Source organism: Lissotriton helveticus, chromosome 10 (genome assembly GCF_964261635.1).
Source record: "Lissotriton helveticus chromosome 10, aLisHel1.1, whole genome shotgun sequence".
Classification (NCBI taxonomy): Eukaryota; Metazoa; Chordata; class Amphibia; order Caudata; family Salamandridae; genus Lissotriton; species Lissotriton helveticus.
In genome coordinates, this window is record NC_136071.1 from 209,315,386 (window position 1) to 209,327,889 (window position 12,504).

Sequence of the window (12,504 nt, forward strand, 5' to 3'; positions counted from 1 at the left end):
AGTATTGCCTTAGAAGCTGACTAAAAATAGCTTCCTATTTTGGAGTAAATGTTAAATGGTCTAGATTGATTAAAGGTTAAAACTATAGAATTCTTAATACAAAACTCATATATAGTCTTAATTCAAGAATAACTAGAACATTTCAAATTGCAGTACATTGCAGTTCACAAACTGTTCTCTTAAAATAATACTTCCATATATAAAAACACAAATACAAATAATAAAAGCTGCTTTTAAAGTGACACCCTCTGCATATTAGTAAAATCTTCCTTAAGATCTTTAAAACATGTAGCTAGAATCAAATCTATGACATCTTATTCCATAATACAGTTAAAGCTCATTGTCCACCGTCGTGTGTTAACACTTCCAGAAGCAAGAGGGATTTCCTTCTGGAGACAGAGGATACAATAAAAGTAAAAACCATGTGGCATATATCCAGACTATCTAATGCCCGTTTATGCTTGAAATCTTCCTGATAATAATTGTGTCTTCCAACTTTAAATAGCGGTCGTAGAAAACGTTTTTCTTAAGTCGTTGTAAAATGTGCAAAACAGGATAAGGTGCATAGTGGATTGGTTTGATATATCATCACATTGGCATTTAGGCAGCATCTGTGATCAGTCTTTCCTTCAGATATGAGTCACAGTTATACCACCAGATCCGGGGGACCTCAATGGGATCAACCTTTGCGCCAAGCGTGGCATGTATATATATGGCCGCCTTCGAGAAATACTTCATCTATTCTCCTGAGCATAACCCATTTCTCGAGAATCTCACCTTATGGCGTTGTTACATTGACGATATTTTGATCTTTTGGAAAGGTGATCGTACCAGTTGCAATGCCTTTTGCACATGGATTAATTGCCAGGATCCATTTCTAAAATTCATGGGGACCATTTCCGAACACTCAATACCCTTCTTGGATCTAACAATTGCACTGGGCCCCACAGAGATCACCACAACCCTTTACAAAAAAGAGACTGACAGAAACAGCCTCCTGCTCTATAACAGCCACCACACCAGGGCCCTGAGGGACAGTCTACCGTTTGGTCAATTTCTGAGAATCCGTAGGAATTGCTCCTCGACAACAGACTACCAACGAGAGGCAAACACCCTACAACATAAGCTCCAAGACAGAGGTTACCCGACAAGACTACTGAAACAATCGGTAAAGAGAGCACTCAATAACAACAGAGAATCCCTCCTGGAAACACACATGAAGGACACAGAGGACATCATCACCTGTGTAACTTCATATACGAGAAACTCCTCGTTCATCAAAAAAACAGTGAACACTCATTGGGGCATCTTGAACTCGGTGGACTTGGACATCCCCCGTCCTCGCTTTGCATTCAAGAGAACAACTACTCTTAAGGACACGCTGGTCCACACCCGACCAAGGAAGACAAGTACCCGCCCCCAAAACACTCTATGGGAGTTGCCCCCAGTTGTGGGACATTTCCGATGTGGCAACTGTGTCGTTTGTCCCCAAGTTACACAAACAAAATCTGTCATACTATCTGACACCTTCACATGGCATCTGATTAGACACACGAACTGTAACAGCAGCAAGTGCATCTATATGCTAACCTGCCCTTGCGGGTTAAGATATATCGGAATGACTTTGCGCACGGTCAAAGTACGCATTATGGAACACAACAGTAATATCCGTTGTATCAAGACCCACACACGGTTATATGAACATTGCAAGCAACAAGGTCACACTGCTGAGAGCATGCAATGGGTGGTTTTGGAATGGCATTCTTCGATAAATCAACAGGCCCTACATAGAATCGAACAGAGATGGGTGCACCGTTTACAACTAGACACCCAGGGACTGAATGACTCCGTCCCCTGGAATATGTTAGCCAGATAATTACAGCTAATGGGGCGTAACTCCCTGTTCTGTATAGACCATATCCCTATGAAATAAGTCTACATGACATAGTCGTCCCACAGTAACAGTTCTCACTTATTTGACTACGTTCCAAGATGGCGCCCATATATTACACGAACAGATGATATTCCTCCCTCAGCTTCTGCGACACCTTGTGCCTCCTTGAGTCAGTATCGCTCAGAAATACGATTACTAGCTTACTTGATCACAGCACAATTCCCCTCCCCTCCTTATAAGCCTTGCTCCCAAGATATGAATCACCATGGCGGTTGACCCATCTATAATCTCCATCAGCCCCGGACTGACTGTAATATACTACAGCGACACCTTTACCACTAACTTTAATATCGTAATACACAGCATGACATTCTTTTACAAGCTCGTCCAGAGCATTTACCCCCCTCCAAGATGGCGCGCCATTCAGATGCGCTGGCGCCTGGACGTCACTACCCTGTTCCTTTCCAACCGCATCACCGGACCTGCTTGCCCGCGTTGCCTAGCAACCAACTCTGGTGCACGCCCCCAGATGACGGCCTCGAGGACTTGCACTTAATGGCGGTAGACATCGTTGAACGCTGCCAGCTGTTCTGCGTGCCGAGCCACGCAGGTATGTGGGAATAGGTGCCTAGAGGTGACGACTGCGCGCCAAGCAGGTAAGGGGGAGTGCTGTGGAGGCCCTGTAACCCCTTGACATATGTCGGCCGGACGGTCCTTCGGACGAGGCCAGCTGGGTCTCACTCCCCGACCATGCGGGGGTGCCTGGAGACTGCCCTCACCCGGGTGTGTGGCGTGGGTATGACACACGTGGTGCCTCCGGATCTCTAGACCGCCACGGGGCTTTTCAGGGGAGCGCCTGGTTCGCTTTCGCCCCGCCAACCTACAACAAGTGGAGGTACCGCCGTCAGTGTGATAAACCGGACCTATCCCTATGGTTGGTTGTGGGGCCCGATTGGTATCCACGGGGTCCCCCTTCCGCTGCAGCCTGCCCTGAGTGGTATGTCAAACGGGCGCCGACGGGTGGTTGGGTGAGACCGCGGATGGGTCGTTGGTTGGCTCCGATCCGACCACACTTTCCCGTCTCCAAAAGGGGAGTCAATCTCTCCTCTAAATCCTTCGTTTTCTCCCCTATTCGTCTCTCATTTCAGGATAGGTATTTGCCTTAGGGCTCAGGTCCCACAAGAACAGTCTGTGGGGACCGACATCAGAAACTGAGGGTAAGACCTGTACCTGTTATAAATCTCTCCTGTTCTTCGAACGTGCATGGCTCCTCATCCCTCACACAACCATCCAATTGAATCTGATATACACACGAGTTACAGTACATTGGTTGGTCACCTAATATGGATATATTCGGTTTTCAAACATTGAAAGGTGTTTATTACCTCTGCCTCTCTCTCACGGCGTTATCACATGACCTCACTGGGCGATAATCTACGCTTTGGCCTAGGGGTCTTTCCTTATATACAGCATTTAAATACAGAAGTATAGTATGGATGCGTTTGAGGAGAATATTAACATGATTATTTTCCTCTTCCCAGGGTTAAACTTCCTACACAGGACATCTACCTGCCTTGGTTGCCGAGCCCTCAGGTTGTATATTGCACATTCCCTTGCCCACCCCGGGCACACCAAGAGTTTATGAGCACAACTTAGGTCCTGAAGAATTGCCGATAGGGCATGAAACATGTTGACCTGACCATTGGCGAGGGTTGAACAAGACCAATCTACGTAGTTTTTGAGTCCCGGTACCCCTCCCTTCACCATTTTAACTAGGTAGTTAGCTACATCAATAAAGGCTCCTTAGTAGACTATACTAACCTTTTTAAACACACTTTTCACGCTCACTACTTCACAACTTAGGCCCCTCACATGCACTCAATCAACGGCTAGGAACAAAAGAACTCCATAAAAGTGTAGCACTCTGTGCTACCCGTCAGGCATTGCAGCGCCGGCTTGACGTTGGAGCAGGAAGCCGATGATGAGACAAGACAACCGTCTGGTAATATGTCAATAGTCATCAATCTAGTGAGTTGTGTGAGGCATCCTTAGTTCCGCCAAGGGAAACCCCCCATTTTCCCTGACGCCTTCTTTGCACAAATCTATTGAGAGAGAGAGAGAGACTGCTCAGCCTATTAACATTACTCCCCGGGGAACTTTGTACAGCATTTAGTTACTTTTTGGAAAGGTGACTAAAATGTGCAGAGTGCCAAGACTTTGTCTAGTCAGAGGAAATCTATGTTGCACATTTTGTGCAATCAGTAAGTAATTTGGTACTACTTCTTGTGTAGGGCCTGAGAGGTAGCTAAGAATTGTATTCGTACTGCTCTCCCGGTTATCCCTTTCTTTTGCTTTTCTTCCCATTAACATTTTTTTATTTCCTTCTTGCTATAACACAGAATGCTGCTAGGATCCTCAACTCTGTTGTTCTCGTCCACCATTTTCAAAAGGCTGTCAATGTAGTTCAGCTATGGGATCCTTTTCCAAAACTTCAATGGTAAGCTACCTGTTATGATACTGTTGTAATCCAAAAGAAGTCCAAAAGGTAGCCATGAAGTAGATTATAAGTATATGGTTTATTAAGCTTAGTTACAGGATGGTAAGTTAGGATAATAGGTTCAGCCCTACCAGGAGAAGCATCCTTGCTGCTCAGCCCACACCCTCCAACTGTCTCTCTCCCCACTCCACCAGGCATTCCAGCATTCCAATACCTCATCAGGCATTCTAACATTCCACACACACCACATTCATACTGGCTGAGCAGCAGGGAACAGGTATCTAAGGGACAGGATGCAAAGCAACAATAAACGTTACAACAGATATCTTTGGTAAATGCTCTCCCCACTTCACCCCATAGCCTATGCCAGAACAAAACAGGGCTTATCTGAATGGTATCCTTACAAATAGATACAGCTAATTCCTTACATACAATGTAGTATGATCTAGACTTTAGAACTTCAAAAAGTCTGTCTAGAAAAAGGTCCTCCTCCTGGGTCCGTAAGGGGGCACTATTTACCCATCCCCACAGTGGGACCCCATAGCTAACACTTGGGAGACATTTGTGTTTGTATTAAAATAAGTCATTCTCTTATAGGTTTATTGCCTACTTTGGCTGAGAATCCTAAAAGGGCTTCTATAGATCATGAAAATTTCATTTTTTCTGTTTGGATTTGTGTTCCTTATCATCCATCGCTGGTAAATTGTATTCCAAGATATGAGAAGTTTTGGGTTTTGACCAGGCCCTCTTCCTTAATATGATGATGCCTCTTTTTAGCCCTCCCCTTTCCACACACCATGGTTAAAATGTTCTTTAAATTAATTTTCATATATTTTTCTTCCATATCGGTGGCAAAACCATCTATCAAAAGCTGAAGCCCATTTGTGGTTCTAGAAATGACAACTGCATCATCGGCATGTAGTGAAATTGGAATTGGGCGGTGTTTTACCTTCGTGCGTCAGCCTTCACTTTTTGTAGTGTCTCGTTTACCCCATTGATATATAGTGAAAACAACAGGGGGGCAATGGCACACCTCTGGCATTTCTCACAGGAAACCTTAAAGCAGGAAGTGCATTCCCCTTTCGTCCCATAAATTACTTGAGTATTCAATAGGGCATATAGTTGTGACAGGAAGTTAATAAACCAACTTGGTGAGCCCGACTCTATCAGTTTTCCAGTGCTGAACCTCTTTTACTACGTCCTTCCTAAACCAATATTGTGCATCTATAAAGGTATGTTTTTCTTCCATCCATGTTTCTAGCCTTTCCAAAATAATTCTGCCAATTAGATTGGCAATGGAGTCCAGAAGGAATATTGGTCGATAATACCTGGGTTGCCCCCTGTCTACCTTTTTAAAGATTGGGATGATAATACTTTTAGTCCAAGTGGCTGGAAGGAATCCCCTCACTACAGCATTATAAACTTGAGTTAGAAGTGGGGGCCACGAGGTTATGTGTGCCTTGAAGATGTCTATTGGCACACCATCAGGGCTAGGGGCTTTTGAATTACCTGATTTGTTAAGGGCCTTATTTACTTTTCTAGGGAAATAAACAGTAATTAAACTGCAGTAGTTCTTAGTACTACTGAAGAAGAAAAACACATAGCGAAATCTTCGGGATTAAAGATTTCTCCATAGTGTTTTATCCAAACCTCTTGTAATACCAAGGCTTTCACCCCAGGGGCCATACATCTTTCAGAAAAGGAAGATTGATAGTTATCCAAAATAGGGTATTATCATTTGATTTCGTGGCCTGTATTAAAGTAGCCCAAGCCTTTTCTTGCATCTCCCTTTTCCTATTGGCCTGGAATTAATTATAAATTATTCTTAGTGTAGGGAGTCTATCCCCATGCCACGGTTTAACCTGTAGGGCTTTCTTCAGGTTTCTATTTGCCACAGTACAATTATGGACAAACCATCTCTGGTCCTTTTTCCCTACGTTTGTATTTCTGGCTCTTAGCCCACCTGCTATTTCTGGCTTTATCCTAAAGAACAAGCCCATAATAGAATGCGGGGCAGAATCTATACATATATTAAAATCGTTACGATTTCTTCAATAACTTTACCTGGAGTAGCATTATTGATTAAGTTCGACCATTTAAGGCTGATGCCAATTTGTGCCCTGCGTTTCTATATTATCCGCAAGTTGTGGACTGTTAGAACAGGAAGTTTTCATTTTAAAGACAGCTTTTAGAGACTAGGATGCGGTCAATGGTGGAACTATAACCATTCCCCTGGAAAGTGGGTACAAGTGGCATCGCTGTCCTGGGTAAATATTCTAGAAACTCCAGGTTGCTTTTGAAGATTATATTGTTTATTGCCTCCCCATGCATAATATGTGGAAAATGTTGCAATACCTCCTCATTATACTTGAAGTAGTCCAGCTTCTGGACTCTAATCTGTCACATTTACCTATACTAAAATCCCCAGCCCGGATTAAAATATAGTCACCTTTAATATTCCTCATAAAAGGTTCCAGCTCTTTATCAAGATCAATAATGACTCTAAATGTGGTGTCATCAAAGACGTTATTATAATGATTAACTAGGAGAATGGTAAGTTGTTCATAAGTTTGCAGGAGAAAAAATTGGAAAGAAGAATTAGTGTAAAAACTTTTTCATTTCATTGAGGCAGTTATAGATATTAAAAGAGAGAGACCCCGCTTGGCCCTCCCCATCTCTGAGGGTGTGGCTGAGGTCAAATATGGAGAATATCCTCGTACGTAGAAATTCTCCACCGACCATGTTTCCTGCAGGCAAATAAGATGTGATGTTTTAATTATATCCAGCTATTCTGAGTTCCCAAATTCATTTTTCATCACTCATTATTCCAGGATTTTGTGGCATCTTGAGCTTCCTGGTTATGCAGCCTGTTGCCAGGTTGCCACATGCATTAGAATGCCCTGTACAGATTCTAGAGTTGTGATGTTGAGAGTATCTAGGCAGTTGAGCTTGGACCTTGTGACTGGTGACTCTTTATCCTGTGGATGGGATCCTATTCTACAATAAATACTTATTTCACCTATAAACCACGTTTGAACTTCTTTACATTGGCGACGGGACGGGATTTGTGAAGAAAAGAAGAAAGGATCCCAACAAGGATACAAAGATATCTTCTTTACCTCATTTTGAAGTCTATCAAAGGTACTGTTAATTTTAATTTTCAACCTTCTTTTGAGACTTTCAACCTTTCATAGTTTGAGGAACTTTTATTCCCCTTAAATCAACTACCTGGAGAGAGACCCTTTATGGAAAGCACTTTTGTCCTTACTGTTTGTTTTGTGGAAAATACTTCTTATGACAATTTTTAAAAATACCACTTTGTCATCTTGCAGTGTGCACAGCGCTGTTTGATAACACACGCAGCGCTCATTTGTCTTATTTTGGCCTTTCTGGTGATTTCGATCTGCCAATTGCCAGCCGATTGCCAGTTGCCGGCGCAGCCCCCAGCGCTCCTGATCTGCCTGTGCGCTTTGTTTGGGCAGTTTTGGACCACATCGCATTGCTGTGTCAGCCTCTATGGTTGTGTTCACATTGCTGTGGCAGCCCGTGTCTTTGAACATTACAGCGCTTCAATAGCTTCAGGCAACATCCCATTGCATCGGCAGCATTTTTTAAAACAAAGGCTTACCGCTCGAGCACAACACTCGTTCTCTCGTGCTCCAGCGCAGCTTCACCGTCGGACATTGCAGCTGTTGCCATCACGACGGAGCGTCATGACGCTTAGCATAACGCGGCAGCCATTTTCTTGTTGAAAACTACAGATTCATCACAAGTAACGTGGATTTGATTTACAGAACGCAGATTCACCATATTTTCATTTTGAAACGTTTCAAGTGGTTTTCTTCACAGACAAATCGCGCAGCAACAGGTATTGAACTGGATGATTCATTGTTTTTTTTTAAGGGAAGGAATTGAGACACTGAGACTATTTTATTTTTTTTTTAAAAAGGGGAAGAGAGACACTCAGATTACTTTTCAATGTTCTAACTGTATTCATAACAGTAATTTTATTTCCAGGTTTTAAAAAAAAAAGTGCTGCAGCAATTTATTGTTATTAGTCCTTAAAAGTTGGTTAAGTACACATAATGCAGAATGTCACTGCGCCTCCATTCTTCTTACAAACTCCTGGGGATCCTCCCATTAAATGGAAAAAGTGGTGTAAAGTGTTTGAAAGATATGCAAAAGTTTGTGGGGCCAACTTGAGTGCAGAAAGGAAAACAGCTCTGTTATTACACTGTTTGGGGACAGAGGGCCAGGAGGTATTTGATCATTTACCAGAGATACAAGATAGAAATCTTAATGAATATAAAATTTGTATTGCTATGTTAGATAAACACTATCTTCCGAAAGTTTCTACTATCTTAGAAAGGTATCATTTTGGCCGCAGATTACAGCATGAAGAAGAAAGCATAGAAAATGATATAACTGCGCTAAGAAAATTAGCATCATCTTGTAAGTTTGCTGCCTCTTCTGACGAAAGAATAAGGGATCAGTTCATGCTAGGTTGTAGCATAGAACGTGTTAGAGAGGAATTATGGCAAAAATATGAACCTGATTTAGATGATGTGATTACCATAGCAAAAAGGATTGAACATTCTATTAAGTGTGTGGATGTCATAAAAAAGAATGGTGAAAGTAAAACCAATAGCACTGTTAATCTTGTAAAGACCCCAAATGCTACTAAAGAGAATACTAACCAGAGAGGTAGTATGAGAGATGTAACTAGTAACAAACCTCCCAATGCTAAATCTGATAAGAAATTTGATTTTACACAAGTGAAATGTTTTAGATGTGGCAAAATGGGACATTTTGCAAATGATAGACAATGCCCGGGATGGAAAGCTACCTGTGGAAAATGCAAAAGAAAGGGGCATTTTACTAGTGTTTGCAAGGGAAAGGAATACAAAGGCAAGGTTAATGAGATTTATTATGATTTTGATGATACAAGTGATTATGATGGGAATGCTGAGTGTGGTCAAGTTTTGGTTCAAGTAGTTTTCGGTCCTCAGCCAAAGAATTGTCCTATTGATGAAATATTAGTCAATGGTCATCCTGTTAAAGTATTGTTTGATTCAGGTGCAAAAATCACCATTGTGGCAAAGGAATTTTATCTCAAATATTTACAAGGTAAAATTAAGATGTTTCACCCGGATATAAAACCACTTGCATATGGTAGGAAACCCATAGAAATTTTAGGATACTTCCGAGGAAACATTAATTACAAAGAGAGACTCACTGACTCAAAAATCTATATCTCACAAAAAGGAGGCAATATTTTGAGTTGGTTTGTTCAAAATGACTTGGGTGTGATGTTGGATCCAAATTCCTCTCCTCACATCATCTTAAAGGATTTACCCTTTGTTAACACAAATTCTGTCAATACAAACAAAAATTGTGATGAGCCCTTCTCAGATAACTTAAAAAAGAATTTCCCTACTGTTTTTACTGAGAAATTGGGTTGTTTGAAGAACTATGATCATCACATCAAATTAAAGAAAGATGCTGTAGCGGTTTGTTGTAAAGTACGTAGTGTCCCCATTACTGTTAGAGATCAAGTTAAAGCAGAATTGGAGAAATTGGTTAAGGAAGGTATCATAGAAGAGGTTGAAGCAACCCAATGGGTCGCTCCGATTGTAGCCGCCAAGAAATCGGACGGCTCTCTTCGTTTATGCATAGACCTTCGAGAGTTGAATAAGAACGTGGTGGTAGACCACTAACCTTTACCTAAAATTACAGACATGTTAATGTTGTTAAAAGGGGCGAAAGTTTTTAGCACAGTGGATTTAAGATCCGCTTATCATCAAATAAGACTTGATGAAGAATCAAAAGATCTGACCGCTTTTGTAACACCATTTGGCACTTTTCGCTTTGTGAGGCTTCCTTTTGGGCTGGTGTCAGCTGCCTCAGTTTTTCAAAGAGCTTTGGAAGGTGTCTTAAAAGGTTTGGAAGGTGTGAGAGTGTACCAAGATGATATTCTGATTTTTGGGAGCTGTGATGAAGAACATGATCTAAGATTGGTTGGTGTATTACAACGTTTGTGTGAATCTAATCTAACAGTACAATTGGAAAAGTGTAAATTCAGGAAAAACTCCATAGATTATCTTGGGCACACAATCTCGGGAGATGGTATTTCACCGAAAGCTGGTCTAATTAACACCATGGTGAAAATGTCCTCTCCCAAGAACAAAGAGGAATTGATTAGCTTTCTAGGTATGGCAGAGTACTATAACAAGTTTATTTGTGGTTTTGCTTCTTTGTGTGTTTGCATGAGATCGTTGTTAAAAAAAGGAACTGAATTTGTATGGAGTGATGAAAGTGAAAAATAATTCATTATCCTGAAGGGAAAATTGAACAATGCCCCCAAATTGAATAGTTTTGACCCAGAGAAGAAATCTATTCTAATAACAGATGCAAGTTTAAAAGGCTTAGGGGCAGTTTTAACACAGAAGTGTGAAGGGAGTGAGGTAGTCATTTTGTTTTTGTCAAGAAGCTTGAGGAGTCCAGAGCTAAGATATTCTGTGGTAGAACGTGAAGCGTTAGCAGTGTATTGGGCCGTAAAGAAATAGAAAAACTTCATGTGGGGAAGTACTTTGGAAGTGAGAACTGATCACAAACCGTTATGTGAAATCTTAAAAACCAAAGGGATTGATGCTGTTTCCAGTAGGATTACAAGATGGGTTGTAGGATTACAGGATTATAATTTTGAGGTTAAATATCTACCAGGTGTTGAAAATAAGGTAGCTGATGCCTTATCTCGTCTTGTCTCTCAGGAAGATTTAGATATGGAGGAGGATTTGGAAGGTGAAGATGAAATAGTTTGTTCAGTTGGTGAGGGTATCATTGATAAGTGTAAATGGTTGGGGGCCTCACAGGAAGATTTGGCTCTTGTGGAGATTTTGAAATTGATCAAGGTTGGATGGAAGGTCAAGCCAAAAAATGGAGACTTATTGGAGAAATTTTGGCATGTTAAAGACCAGTTATCTGAACATGGCGGTTTACTTGTCAGAGGTACTAGGTTGGTTCCCCGTTGTCTATTAGGGGGGAGCTCATTTCACTAGCCCACAGTGGGCATATGGGCATTTCAAAGACAAGGATGTCGTATTGGTGGCCCAACATGGATTTGGAAATTGAGAGGAAAGTTAGGGACTGCATGGAGTGTGCTTTGAGTGAGAAGGTGGCGAAGCCCAAAATTCAGCCCATGATTATCAGAACACTTCCAAATAGCCCTTGGGAAGAAGTGGGCCTGGATATTCTTGGGCCTATATACTCAGCGGGGTCTGAATGGTATGTCTAAATCTGCAGGTTCGGATTGGAGATCAGATGTTTTTCAAAAGGTTAAACTTTACAGGTTATCACCGCATGCCACTACGGGCAAAACACCCTTTGAGCTCTTCAGAGGTAGGTGTCCCAATACATTGGTTTCCCCGCCTTGGGTAAATGATTTGCATCTGAAGGTTTGTGATGGAGGTGAGGAATGGAAGGTAGGTCAGGAGAAAAAATTACTAGCTAGGAAAAGAATTCATGATTTGAAACATTCTGTAAAGCACACTGTGGTGCATGTGGGTGATTGGGTTCTTATAAGAAATCCATGTAAGAAGAACAAGATGTTATCTGCTTCATTTTTGAAGCCCATTCAGGTCATCAAGGTTTTAGGTAATGCTATCAAAACAACTGATCATCGAATTTGGAACCTGAACAGGGTTGTGGTGATTAAGAAAGACTTTGTTGACAATTCCAAATCTCCTGTATCAAGTTCTTCACCTACAGGTATCTCATCTCATCACCCTGTGATTGGTTCTTCGACAACTACCTCATCTCATCGGGCTGTGATTGGTCCTGTCATCGCAAGAAAATCTTCGAGGATTACACGTATACCTACTCGTTTTAATGACTTTGTAAGATAATGTTTTCTGTTTATTTTTATTTGTGAGCATCCTGGTTATGCAGCCTGTTGCCAGGTTGCCACATGTATAAGATAATGTTTTCTGTTTATTCTTATTAGTTATAAGGAGGGAGATGTGTGGCATCTTGAGCTTCCTGGTTATGCAGCCTGTTGCCAGGTTGCCACATGCATTAGAATGCCCTGTACAGATTCTAGAGTTGTGATGTTTAG